This window comes from Alligator sinensis, unplaced genomic scaffold (genome assembly GCF_000455745.1).
Source record: "Alligator sinensis unplaced genomic scaffold, ASM45574v1 scaffold7_1, whole genome shotgun sequence".
Classification (NCBI taxonomy): Eukaryota; Metazoa; Chordata; order Crocodylia; family Alligatoridae; genus Alligator; species Alligator sinensis.
The window spans coordinates 6091546-6104541 of NW_005841843.1; positions in this window are offsets into that span (position 1 = coordinate 6091546).

Sequence of the window (12996 nt, forward strand, 5' to 3'; positions counted from 1 at the left end):
CCTGCTTAGCAGGTTCCCATAGTTTGCCCAATCTTTTCTCCTGGCAAAGAAGTTGCTGCCATAGACCCAACCTATATCACATTATCCCCCTTTTCTTGCGCCACAGTGGCAGGCAGGAAAAAGTTCCTTTATCAAACTTGGGGCTAGCGAGGAGACCCATTGTGCTCTCCTACTGAAAAAGAGGCATCCTTCCTGGCTTAAATTAACTCACAGTCCCCCAGCATCCCAGGATGCTTTGCAGCCCTGGGCAGGGCTGGGCTGAGCTGTCTGCTCCAGCAGAGAAGAGCAGGGTTGGCCCCACCCCTCTGCTGAAGCGCACACACTACTCTGGCCACCTGAGAAGGAGGTGGGGATGGGGGTGGGAAACCCTACTCAGGACTGCAGCTGGGGTCTGCCTGGGGTTTAAAACTGAAGCCCCTGCCAGGCTTTACCCCGCTCAGGGGCAGGGGTGCAGACAGATCCCAGCCAGCATGCTGAAGTGGAGGGGATGGAGGGGGGTTTAATACCCCTCCTCCTGCTCTCCCACCAGCATGGAACCCTAGCAGGGCTTTGCCTAGCAAAAGCTAGTCAGTGTCGGCAGCAGGGTGGCAAGCAGCAACCGCCCGCAGGCACCGCTAACAGTGTCAGCAGCACCTTTTTGTAGGGGGTTCACCACCATGCTCAGGGAGGTGCACATGCACCCCCTACGCATGGGCCCCTGGACAATATAATCAGCTAGTTTCTCTCTAATGTAGTTTCGCTGTCAGGTATTGTGCAGATTTACCATCTCTAGAATTTTCCCACAGTGAAGATAGAAGCTTTTTCTGTCTTGAACTAAATGCCATATTGCAATGGCCACTTTCTGACAGCAAACAGCCTTCACAGTATTCGTCCTCTTCTACAGTGTAAACTATTTTGGCAAAAGATTTTGGTGCAAATATAATACAGAGCTGGGCCATCACCACCTTGCCTTACTCCAGTGTTTTCCTCCAAGTGTTTACCCCTTACAATTCCTGTTCTGCTATCCTTTGTATAAATATTTTGGTTTACATATTTTTATACTGCTCTAGCTGCAATAAAAAAAAGTGTGGCTCCTCATTACTTCTGCTCTTCTCTGCTGTGCAAAAAGAACTGTGACACTTCTGCTGAGGAAAGAAATGGTGGCCAAGGATCTAGGATCCCAAACCTGCCAGTTTTAATTTTCTCCTTCGGCATTTGCTTATACCCATGCTTTCTTTGTAAATGCCTTTCAGGCAGCAGGAAGAAAAATGCAGGCATTGGGACAGCCTGACAGGTAGACTTGGTCATTTCAGGCACGTAGAGTGGTGATAGTAAAACACGTAGAAATTACTGTACAAAGGAAAAATAAATCAGTCCATTCCAAAGCAGAAAACAAAATATAAGTTACTAATACCTAAGCTCTGCATATGACTGAGTAAATAAAGAAATCTGCTTGAAATGTATAATGCATAGCTTTAGATGATGAAAATATTCTACCCAATTTCTACATATGACAAATAAAATTAAGATATGATAATTACGTTGTATCACCCAAAACAGTAAGACAGACTGGCATGGGCAAAAGGAAGACAAATAATATAGAGCATCTGTGATTATGTTGTTCTCTCTGAATCACTTCTTGACAAAATACTTTCTTAAGCACAGTGAGGTAAGAATCCAGCTGCTGTCATGCTTACGTTCTACAGTCATCTAAATCTTAACTAACACTGACAAAAGTAAGGCTAGTTCATTGAATCCTTCCTGAAGGTAACTATCCTAATACCATGCCATAGAATTTTTCTCATTTAGATGAATGAGGCAGTCACAGGGGGAAAAAAAAACTATAGCTAGAAATCAATCTGAAAATAATTATATCAACTTAAAAGTGAAGGTTGGAAGAATATGGTCTAATTCACAAACATGAAAAGGCAATCAACTGCAAGAGAAAAAAGCCTCCTCTACAAGATGAATAGTGTAACATCTGTAACAACTGTACCCCCACCCCCCAAGACATACAATAAATACAGTTTCTGGAGATTTTGGCAAATAAATTCCTTTTTACACTGCATGCTAATAATGAAATTCAAGCATTATAAAAATGACTTTGGCTCTCAAGATACTTTCTTCAAGTCTGACCGGTGTCTTGGAATATCCTGTTATGTGTTGATTGCATGATAATACCAAAAGCATAAGGCTTTTCATATTTGTTGTGTATTACAAATAATTCCTGTCCTTCCAACAGAACAAAGCACATACTCAGAAAAGCCCAATATTTCTGAACCAATCCTACCAGTTCTGGCACTGAGTGCCTAGTTATGTGCAAAATTTACAGCCCTTACAACAGCAATACAGTGTATTAGTAATTCACACTCAAGACACATTAATGCTACACCTGATAGAGCCAAAGGGCTGAGGTTGATACAGCATGCATGTTGCAATTAACAGGAAGCATTGTTAGTAAGGAAAACTGTATTCCCTAAAATGAAAACATGTTAATAAAAACATAGGTCACATAACTTCAATAGTTAAACCCAGGAGGACGTATATAATTAAAAATAAACATTTGATTAAATACCAAATTCATAGCTATGGTGCAGCATGGAATATTCAAAAGAGAAAGCTGAATTTTCTGCTGACACATCACACTGCACATGCTATACAAGTGAATTTACTCAGTGGATAATAAAATGTTTACACCTGGCTTAGTAGTGGTACAGCTTTAACAAATTGCATTACGGAAATGATTATATGCCCTTAAGGTAGAGCTGTATGTAAGAGTAAAGAGAAACTGATGTAGCTGTATGTAAAAGAAGTAAGAGTAAAGAGAAACTCTGATGTAGGCTTCCAAATTATGCAGTAAGTAAATAAAACTTGCCCCACAGCTCTCTGCAGTAAACCGATTTTACAAAGTGCAGGCAAGACAGGCCACTGCCCAACAATCTCATTTCAAGAACACATTTAAAGGGCTGCCTATGATTACTTAAGGAGTTATAAATTTTATATGAACTACTATAAACAGAAGGCATCATCATATCAACCAATACTGCACCACCCTTAGAAGATACAGATCAAGAAGTCATGCTATAGAGAGAGAGTTGGTTCTTTAGGGGTTTTTTAATTGAATGGCATGGAATTTCAAATGCGCCCAAGGAGCTTCAAGTTTAATAGCTCGTGAACACACACACACACACACACACACACACACACACGCGTGCGCAATGGAAATCATGTCTAACAAACTTTAAGGAAGATGGATCACAGTTCTAAAAATATGAATAGGACGAGGGAAAAATATATATATATATAACTGGAGGCTAGATTTTGACAAATCTTTAGTTGAGAGGAGAAAGCTCATTTTCCTTTCCATTCAGAGCATTACAGCTGTAACAGCTTTATTACTGGAGCTTTATATATGTTTACATTTTTTGCTGATTGTTGGCATTATAGCCACATATGGTATCATTTTTCCTAACTTGCCTTATTATTATTTGTAACACACTTTCCCCACTCCCTGAGCCTCTCAAAGATCAATCTTGCCTATATCCCTCCTTCCTCTTCCAAGTCCCACGCTTTGGAGGCCTTCTCTTCAAAGGAAGTAATGACAATTTGGAACGTTTTAATCTACTCCTTTCTCCTAGAGAAAAAAAATAGGGTTCTGATTCTGCATTTTCACTATTTGTTAATCCAGGATTAAGATCATAACCTTAACTCTAACCTCCACTTTAGTCACTCTGGCCAACCACTATAATTTTTAAAATTCTTTTGTGCAATTAGTCTTTGTCAGGATAAACCTGTTGTTTCTGCATTTTTTTTACAATTTCATTTACACATATCCAGCAGGTTTCTTTATCTGTACACAAAATCACCATAGGATATCTTTTAATAAAAGAATACAGAATAACAATAAAAAAATACAAATTATTCATTAGTTTCTATAAGATAATTGACCAATGTTCCATATGTTATGTACCAAATCTGTCTGATGGGTTTGAAAGGCCTGCATTGTTCAAGACTGTAACTAGGCACTAATGCCCCTTTTTGGGGTGAGGTGTTGTTATGGTCCCTAGGCCCCTGTCTCACTCTCCCTTCCCCACCTGACCTGCCTTCAGGGCCCCCTCCTTTTTCCCTCCCCAACCCTCCTCACTTGCCTTCATGTTAATTCAAAGGACAGCTCTCTGGGAGAAAGGGCCCTGCTTGAAGGTACACAGCACCTCTCATGGCTGAGCTTCTTTGGGGTCTCTTTCTGTGTAGCTTTTTAACTATTATCCTACCCTTTCAAAGTCCTTTGGGGTGCTTTCAGGACTTGTTCCATTCTGTTACCCCATCTCCGCTGGACTGTTCCCAGCACTGGCCTTTTCTTAGGTCCCTTTTATAGTTCTTCTAATAAGTCTTTGGGTATTTCTTCCAGCCTGCTTCCCAGAGTTTGGTCTGTGTTCACTCTGGCCCTTCTTCAAGCCCATTCACACTTTTTGCATCCTTCCCCTGCAGGAGTTTTGCCCCTTACTGCTGTCAGAGCACCCCATCTCTGCTGAGGGCATCCCTGTAAAGGCAGGGCTTCCCAGTCCATGCTGTGCCCCTTTAAGGGCCCTTCCATTTTTCCCTCCTTCCTTTCTTTGTAATAGGAACCAAAGGGAGCCCTGTTACAATGACCAGCATTTGTTCTTCTAAAAACTAAAATAATTATAATTAAATAAAGAATAATCACATTTGTGACTCTCACTCACCACAGGACAGAAAAGCATCCAACACTCTTACATGAACCACTAATTACAAGGGGGTGACTTCTTTAAAAGGATGGCCCCAGGTCAATCCTAATCCAGTGTACTGAACTAAAAGAGCCTCCGGTATGATCTGGTATAGCAGCTCCTGCTATGTTCCTAGTTTCCAGGGCCTTGCAGAGATCTGTGAAGTCTGTTTTTTCACACTATTTCAGACCAGAGCAAAAACACCTTTCATCTCAACTTAGCTTTTAACAACTGAGGATTCTCTCGCTACACCTACCCTCCTGAATGCTGACTTCTGGGATTTGCAGGGCCCTTGTGGGTTGATCAGTTCTTATTTTGGCACATATTTATGCGTCTTTCCTGGCTGAAGGTGGGTTCAAGGTGACTCACTAAATCATAGCTGTGTGTGTCATGGCATATACATGAGAGCAGCAATTCACCTGCTGCCAAATCAGTTTTGAGTGCATCTTTCATGATTGGAGTTAAACAACAGAAATTGTTCAGGGCAGCTGGGCAGTTAAATAACCAGATCTTGCCTAAACCAGCAGTGGCTACCCTGCACCATGAGTATCGTAAGTGGAATGGGCAGCTTCTGTATGTGGCACATGGCAGGTTGGGTAGGGAACAGACAGCACAGCAGCAGACAGGTAGGAAGCAAAAGGCAGAGGAAAGGATCAGGCAGGGAGAACAGGGCTCGGAACAGAAATCAGAGCAGCAGATTGGGTTAAGGAAGGGATCAAAGAGGCATTCAGGGATGGCATAGGGCTAATTTGTGGCACACCTAGCAAAATGATTGGCTTCTACTTTTCACAACAAGAATGAATGAAATCAAGCTGAGGGGAAAAAATGATAGTGGAAAATTGCCCTTAAAAATTGATGGGTAAAACTGTGCAAACCCTGTATATTCCAGCCCTAAACTTCTGTGAATCTGTGATTGGTTTGTGAAGGCCCCTACAGGAAGCTCCCAGGAAACTGTTTCATGGGAACTGGTTCACTGAGCCCCTTCTGACCATGGTGAGCCTCAACTATTTCACTGCACAAAATAACCCAAACTCACTTCTACCAGACACTCGTGGTGCTTTGGCCAGGTGCTGGATGACTGGAAGAGGGCCAATGTTCCCATCTTTAAAAAAGGGAAGAGGGAGGACCCGGGCAACTATAGGCCCGTTAGTCTTACTTCAATCCTGGGGAAGCTCTTTGAGAAGATTATCAAGGAGCACATCTGTGATGGGTCAGCAGCAGGGATAATGCTCAAGGGCAACCAGCATGGATTCATTAGGGGCAGGTCCTGTCAGACCAACCTGATTGCCTTCTATGATCAGGTCACAAAATCATGGGATGCAGGTGTTGCAGTGGATGTAGTCTTTCTGGACTTCAGGAAGGCCTTTGACACTGTCTCCCACCCCATTCTCATTTAAAAACTAGGTGACTGTGGCATTGATGCCTACACAGTCAGATGGAATGCAAATTGGCTGAGGGGTAGTACTCAGAGAGTGGTGGTGGACGGGTTATTTTTGACCTGGCAGGAAGTGGGCAGTGGGGTCCCCCAGGGCTCGGTCCTCGGGCCCGCACTGTTCAATTTCTTTATTAGCAATTTGGACGACGGGGTGAAAAGCAGCCTGTTTAAATTCGCAGATGACACCAAGATTTGGCATGAGGTGGGCACGCTAGAAGGGAAGGACAGATTACTGCAGGACAGGACAGGTTACAGAGGTGGGCAAATAAAAATAAGGTGGGATTCAATACTGACAAGTGCAGGGTGCTGCACTTGGGCAGTAGGAACCAGCAGCATACCCCTGAGAAGGCTGGGGAACTCCCTTCTCGAGAGCATGGTGGCAGACACTGGTCAGGCAGCAGCAGGAGTACTGCATCCAGTTCTGGGCGCCGCACTTCAGGAGGGATGTGGACAGCATTGAGAGGGTCCAAAGGAGGGCCACTCGCATGATCTGGGGACAGCAGGGCAGACCCTATGAGGAGAGGCTATGGGACCTGAACCTGTTCAGCCTTCACAAGAGAAGGCTGAGGGGAGACCTGGTGGCTGGCTATAAACTTACTAAAGGGGACCAGCGGGGTTTGGGAGAGACCTTGTTCCCCCAAGCGCCTCCTGGAGTAACAAGGAATAACGGCCATAAGTTGCTAGAGAGTAGGTTTAGACTAGACATTAGAAGGCACTGCTTCACAGTCAGGGTGACTAGAATCTGCAACCAACTTCCAAGGAAAGTGGTGATGGCTCCTACCCTGGGGGTCTTTAAGAGGAGGTTCAATGTTAACCTGGCTGGGGTCATTTGAGCCCAGTTTTCTCTCCTGCCCAGGGGAGGGGGTTGGACTAGAAGATCTACAAGGTCCCTTCCAACCCTACATCTATGAATCTATGAATATATTATAATTAGGGATGTACTGAAATCATGCTTTTGCAATTTTTGCGGAAAATGCAAAATCAAGCATTATCTGCGAAACCCATAGAAATCCAGGGGGGAAAAAACCAGCCCTGCTGTTTCAGTGGACTCTGTAGGAAAAAGAAGGGGGAAAAAGGGTTTAGAGAAAGCAGAAGCACAGGAACAGGTGGAGAAAAGCTATGGGTCAGGATGTCACTGTCCTAGACAGTGACACTTTCTGTCTTAAAGAGCTTAGAACTTAAACTTGTATGTTTTTCCCTATGGGATTTTGATGGATTCAGTGTTTAATGCAAACTTTTCACAAAGCCCTACATGAAGCTCTACATTAACTGTTTCCTCCGATCTCCAACATTTTCCCCCAACATAAAAAGTATATTACAGGCAGGAGAAAGGAGTGAGAGGGGTGAGTGGGAGTTAGGGGTATAATAGGAATTGTAGAAAAGTCAGCAATTTACCTGAGAGCATGGCTGGCAACAGGTGTGCCAAAACTCGATTGATCAACTCAAGCTACCAAAAGCTGTTGCCCAAGCAATGGGGAAGCTGAGTGGTCTTGGAAGGGCAGAGACTGGAAACAAAAGCTAGCAGGTGGCATGCTGAGAGAGAGGGAGAAAGAGAGAAGAGCACTCTGAATCACCCTCCAAGCAGAGGCTCGGAGGAAAACTGCCCAAGAGGTGCTGGAGACAGCCGAGACATGGACAGCATAATGGCCAGGAAAGGTGAGAGAAGCCTCCGAGACAGATCAACTAACAGTGAGCACTGCTAGGTGGCAGCTGTGAGAATGACTACTCATTGATGCTCATATGGAGGGGAAGGAGACAGGCAATCCAGAGTGAGGCCAGGCTCAGGCCCGGCCCTGCAGAATTAATGAGCGATCAAACCTCAGAGTGCACCCTGACTGAGTGAGGAGAGAGATGGGACCAGTTTTGTTTCCATTCAAATACCTAGGTGGATAAACTTTATTTTGTGTTGATCTTTAACTGTGTGAGAGATACCTTCAGGAGAAGGCCCAGGGCAGCCAGTTAAGCAGACCACAATGGCTGAGGAAAAGCCATGCAGAACATGCAGAACATGGAAATATGTATTGGGGAGGCCAGCTCTGAAACAGGGCATCCACTATGAGCAAAAGGGGTCATTTGGAAGAGGGAACCTCACAAACCTTTGAGGACAGTTGCTATGTTTTGTGTGTTTCCCTTTTGTGCCTACTTAGTTTCTCTTTCCTTATTGGAGTCAAACCCTAGACAACAGCTTGAATTATGAGCATGAGGCAAGAGATCAGAGTGTAGGGGAAGAGGAACTCTGCAGAAACCCCACAGCAGCACAACCCATGGTAGAGATGTGGTCACAGCCACATAGAAATCAGGTGTAGCCTCCTCTCTCTCAAAATTACATCTAGTTGTGGCAGGAGAAGATTACTCAGTGACTATGAACTGTGGCTGCCCAGTATTCAGAGGACACCAGCACGGATATACTAGAGTCACCTGCAGACATGGGGGTAAGAAACAAACAGACTTATAAATAAAACAAATCTTTAACTTTGGAGAGGTAAAAATAGCTTTGGTGAGCTCTGGCATACTGACTTACAGTCAAACAGCATGAGTAGTCTTAGGGGGATTAAAGGATATAGAGGTGATTCCTTCTGAAGATTTAATCTGTTACAGTACAGGTACACTACAGGATGTCTTGCAAGGTGGAGGAAGGAGAGACTATTTAACCTGAGATAACTGCAGCATTTAAGGTAGTTTCAAACTCTTCTCCTGGATCTGCAAAGCTGACAATATTTCTTTAAAAAGTGGGACTTCCTGAAAGATACAGGACACCAAAAATGCAAAACTCTTTTTGATGTAGATCTCTATAGATTTAATCACATCAGGAGTACATTATAAGAAGACCTAGCTCTTGACATCCTACTTATTCCTGCCACTTAGTGGCACTCATGGTCTTTGAAAGGACAACATGAGCCAGAATAGCCAGGTATTTTTTATTTAATCCAATGTGCAGTTTTTAACAGGACAGATTTATAACTATGACACTGTCACTGGTGGTCTGCATGGATTTAGAAGCTATATAAGAGCTGCCAAATCATGTTAACAGATCAGTAGGGAAGGTATTTTTATTTGGTTTTTTTTGTTTTTGTTTTTAACAGGTTACACAATTAAACTCATTCTAGAGAAACTAATTCAGCTCTTTTCAAAGCAACTGAGTATGACTATGTTATCTACACAGAAAGCCAGGCCTATTTTGACTACATGTAAAGAAGTACATGTAAAATGCTTAGTAGTCACAGACTTTCTATCCTCCCCTCAAAGTGGAAAGCTATATAATTTGAATGGCATATACATAAACATATGCACACTAACTAAACTGAGACACAAAATGAGTAGAACTATTAATCCTGATTGTACTTTATCACCAACAAAGTGTTTGAAGACTACAACCACCTGTTTAGTCAAGGGGCTCAGAACCAGCAAGCTGAGCAGTGGAGGGCCCTGTACACAGTATAGCAGGGGCTGCCTGGGTGGGGTATAGTGGGGAGGAGGCTGCCCATGCAGCAGTGGCCCAGGGGACCTATGGCTCACACTGTTATAGCCTGCATGGGGCATGACCCTGGATGGTACAGCCTTCCGTGACAGCTCTATTTTAATACTTTATTTACTCTCTTTAAGATGATACAACTAAACGTTCACCTTTAAGTAACAAGTTATTCTGACTGTGTTATTGCAACATTAAATACTTAAATAAAACTTGAACTATATCAGTAAAATTATAGCAAATAGCAAAAATAAAGGAAATGAAAAAGGTTGTAAGACAGGTAGAACAGATCTGCTGGGTGCTCTGCTTACCTTCCCCAAAATAAGGTGTTGTCAACACCAGAAGTGATGTCTAGTCAGAGGGAATTATAACCTTTCATAAGGAGAGACAACTGAAAATAATTCATATAATTTTGCAATGTTTAAACTTTGTTCCTGATAAATATTAAAAAAGCTGCTCACTTAATCTTAGCTGAAAAATTTCAGATGTATCAGTATGAACAAAGTTGTCAGTAGAGGTGTCCCTAAAATGAGATCTTTGATCTCCTAGGCAAAACCTATGAATTATTTTCAAGTTGATTTTGTTTTATTCTACCTATGGTAAATTCTTGCCTAATTTTATAACTTGTTTGTTTTTAGCTGGCACATTATATGCTGTTTATTTGCTTGTTTTATTCACGTAATGCAATTTAGTGGCCAGGTGTTTAAACTATACAGGCACATCTTCTCTTACGCTAAGTACAGACAGTCAAAAAGCCCGAAGGCTGAATTGATTCAGTCTTCACAGGTTAGTTTAAGCTGCAAAGATTGAACCAATATGCAAATAAATACACATTCACTTTTGATTCAGGAAATGCAGCTACAGGCCTGCAATAGCACAAACCACAAGCCGGGGGGGCGCGGCACTAGAGTACTGATCCCTGGCATGTAGCTAGCATGGGCTGTGGGTTCGCTGCTTCTTCCTGCTGCCCTGGGATTTGCAGATCTCTGGGACTTGCAGTACAGAATCACAGCAGCAGGACTCTGCAGGGTTGCTAATCACTTCTTCCTGCTCCCAGGTACCTCTGGGATTTGCAGTCCACAGTCACAGCCAGTACTAAGTAAGCAGTGCAGGGTAGCTCTGTACTCTGGGGAAGGGAAATTTAACCCCCCTCCTTGGCCCCTGGCCCCAGACCCCACCATGGGTTTGTCTGGGGGGGTTTGTCTGGGAAGTGAGCTGGCCAGTGAGGCAGCCAGTGAGGCCAGTGAGCAAGCCCTAACTGCTCTAGCTAAGGAGCAGAGGAGCAGGGCCAGCCCTATTCTCTGGAGCAGCCAACACAGCCTAGCCCAGGGCTGCAAAATGCTGGTGCAGGGGGACTCTGATGTAACTTCAACCAGAAAGGAGTCTGGGGCAGCAGTGTGACAAACTGGTTTGACCTAAATCAGTTAAGTATGATACTACATTCAACCAGGTTTATCTTAAACCAGTTTCAGCCATTTTGAAACTGGTTTATGTGCACTGAACTTCTGTACTGTTACAGATTTAAACCAATTTATGTGTAACTTCTGTCCCTAGCATTACAGTCTATGGCCCATTTATCACAAAGATCAGAAAACCACAGGTGACAATATATTAACAGTGAAGGTTATGATACTGGATTGTGCTGAGTATGCTATAGTTAATATTTTTATTTATAAAACTAGTGTTGGTTAGATAAACAGAATAAATAATATCCATGGCAGTAAAAGGCATGGCTCTCTGCATACTCAGAATGCAAAAAGTGCTGTGTTACTGGCAGTTGGGACCAAAAGTATGTTTTTCTGTGATGAAAGGATAGGAATGAAAAGGGGAAACACTGACTCACAGAATGGTAGGTTTCTTTCAGACCGAGGCAAAAGGGAGCCCTGCTGGCAATAAGTTTACACAGAAGGCAGTTGCATGACACTTTTTATCTGGTATTTTAAAGGTTCCCATCTTTAAAAATTCCTTTCCTGTTCTGGATTGAATGTTTTAAATATCTTAACATTTGTGTATCCAGCAAGAGAATGTGAATATTGTACTAACAAATAACATCGCAGTTTACTGAGCAATCTAAAATAAGTTCAAAATCTGGAAAGCATATTGAGCATGTTCACTTATAATGATATAATAATGGTTTTGACAATATGAAACATATGGCAGCAGTTTTCTGATTCTCTACCCCAAGTGCATGAAACTTCACTCAACCTTGATCATTTCAGTGGAGGAATTAGAGAAATTTAAGAAAATACAAAACCTGAGCACTAGTTAACCCTGAATTTTCATGTAATAGGATTGCAACAAGGATACACTTTTTAAAAACATAGATGTCCACTTTACTACATGTTCCACAATTCTTAAATTAAAAGCAACACTTGGAACCCATTTCAGATGCACTTGAGATAGGCAGTTATTACCAAGTGTTCATATGACATGATAAAAATAAATGAAACTCTTTGCTCCAATGCAAACTTGCATGGTCACTGAAAGAGTAAAAAACTAACAAGAGGTCTAGTATGGAAACTAAGGACACTTTTACATTTGCTCTGGGGGTGAGGGAGCAGTTTAGAGCAGCTCTGAGAGCCACCCTAATTAAAGCACTACATCGTCTCGTGTATCAGTGTCCCTGCACTTAAAAATGGTGGTGGGAGCACTTGAGAACTAAAGCACATTTGATGAGCTTTAGCTCAAGCACTCCCACCACCATTTTTAAATGCAGGGACACTGATACATGAAATGCAAGAGGCTGCTGGAGCACAGTAATGGCCACATTCCAGCAGACTTGATTAATTGAGTCTGCTCTGATGTGCTGCAATCACAGCATGTCGGAGCAGCCTCTGCACTCATGTACAAGCATCCTACCAGATACAGTTCCTTGTGTAGTCATAGAACTTCCTTCAAGTGCTTTATCTTGCTGGGTGATGATGTTTCTGAAGGGTTAGTCAGAATCCTGTCCCTTTTGTCTTTTCAAATATTTGACATGCTTTGGAACCATTCAGCCTGTCTCCTGATAGTTGTATTTGATGCAGCTCATCTGCTTTTACTTTCTTCTTTGACAGAGCTCACTGCAATTCTGCTGCCATTAGGGAGCCAAGCCATATATGGATGGAGACGTATTTGAAATGACAGAAAATAAATTCTTGACATCATGCTTTCTGTATCAAGATTTTGTCATGTCATGATATAGAAAACTTATTCTAGGTGACACCATCCATATCCATGAGATAAAGACAAAGGGGTATGACAAGAATATTGGTTGCTGCTAGAAAAGCATTACAATGAAAAATTACCCCACTAACAACAAATAACAGTATTGCTTTTCCCACACCTCCCAGAAATAACACACACATTGCTTATAGTATCTTAAAGTA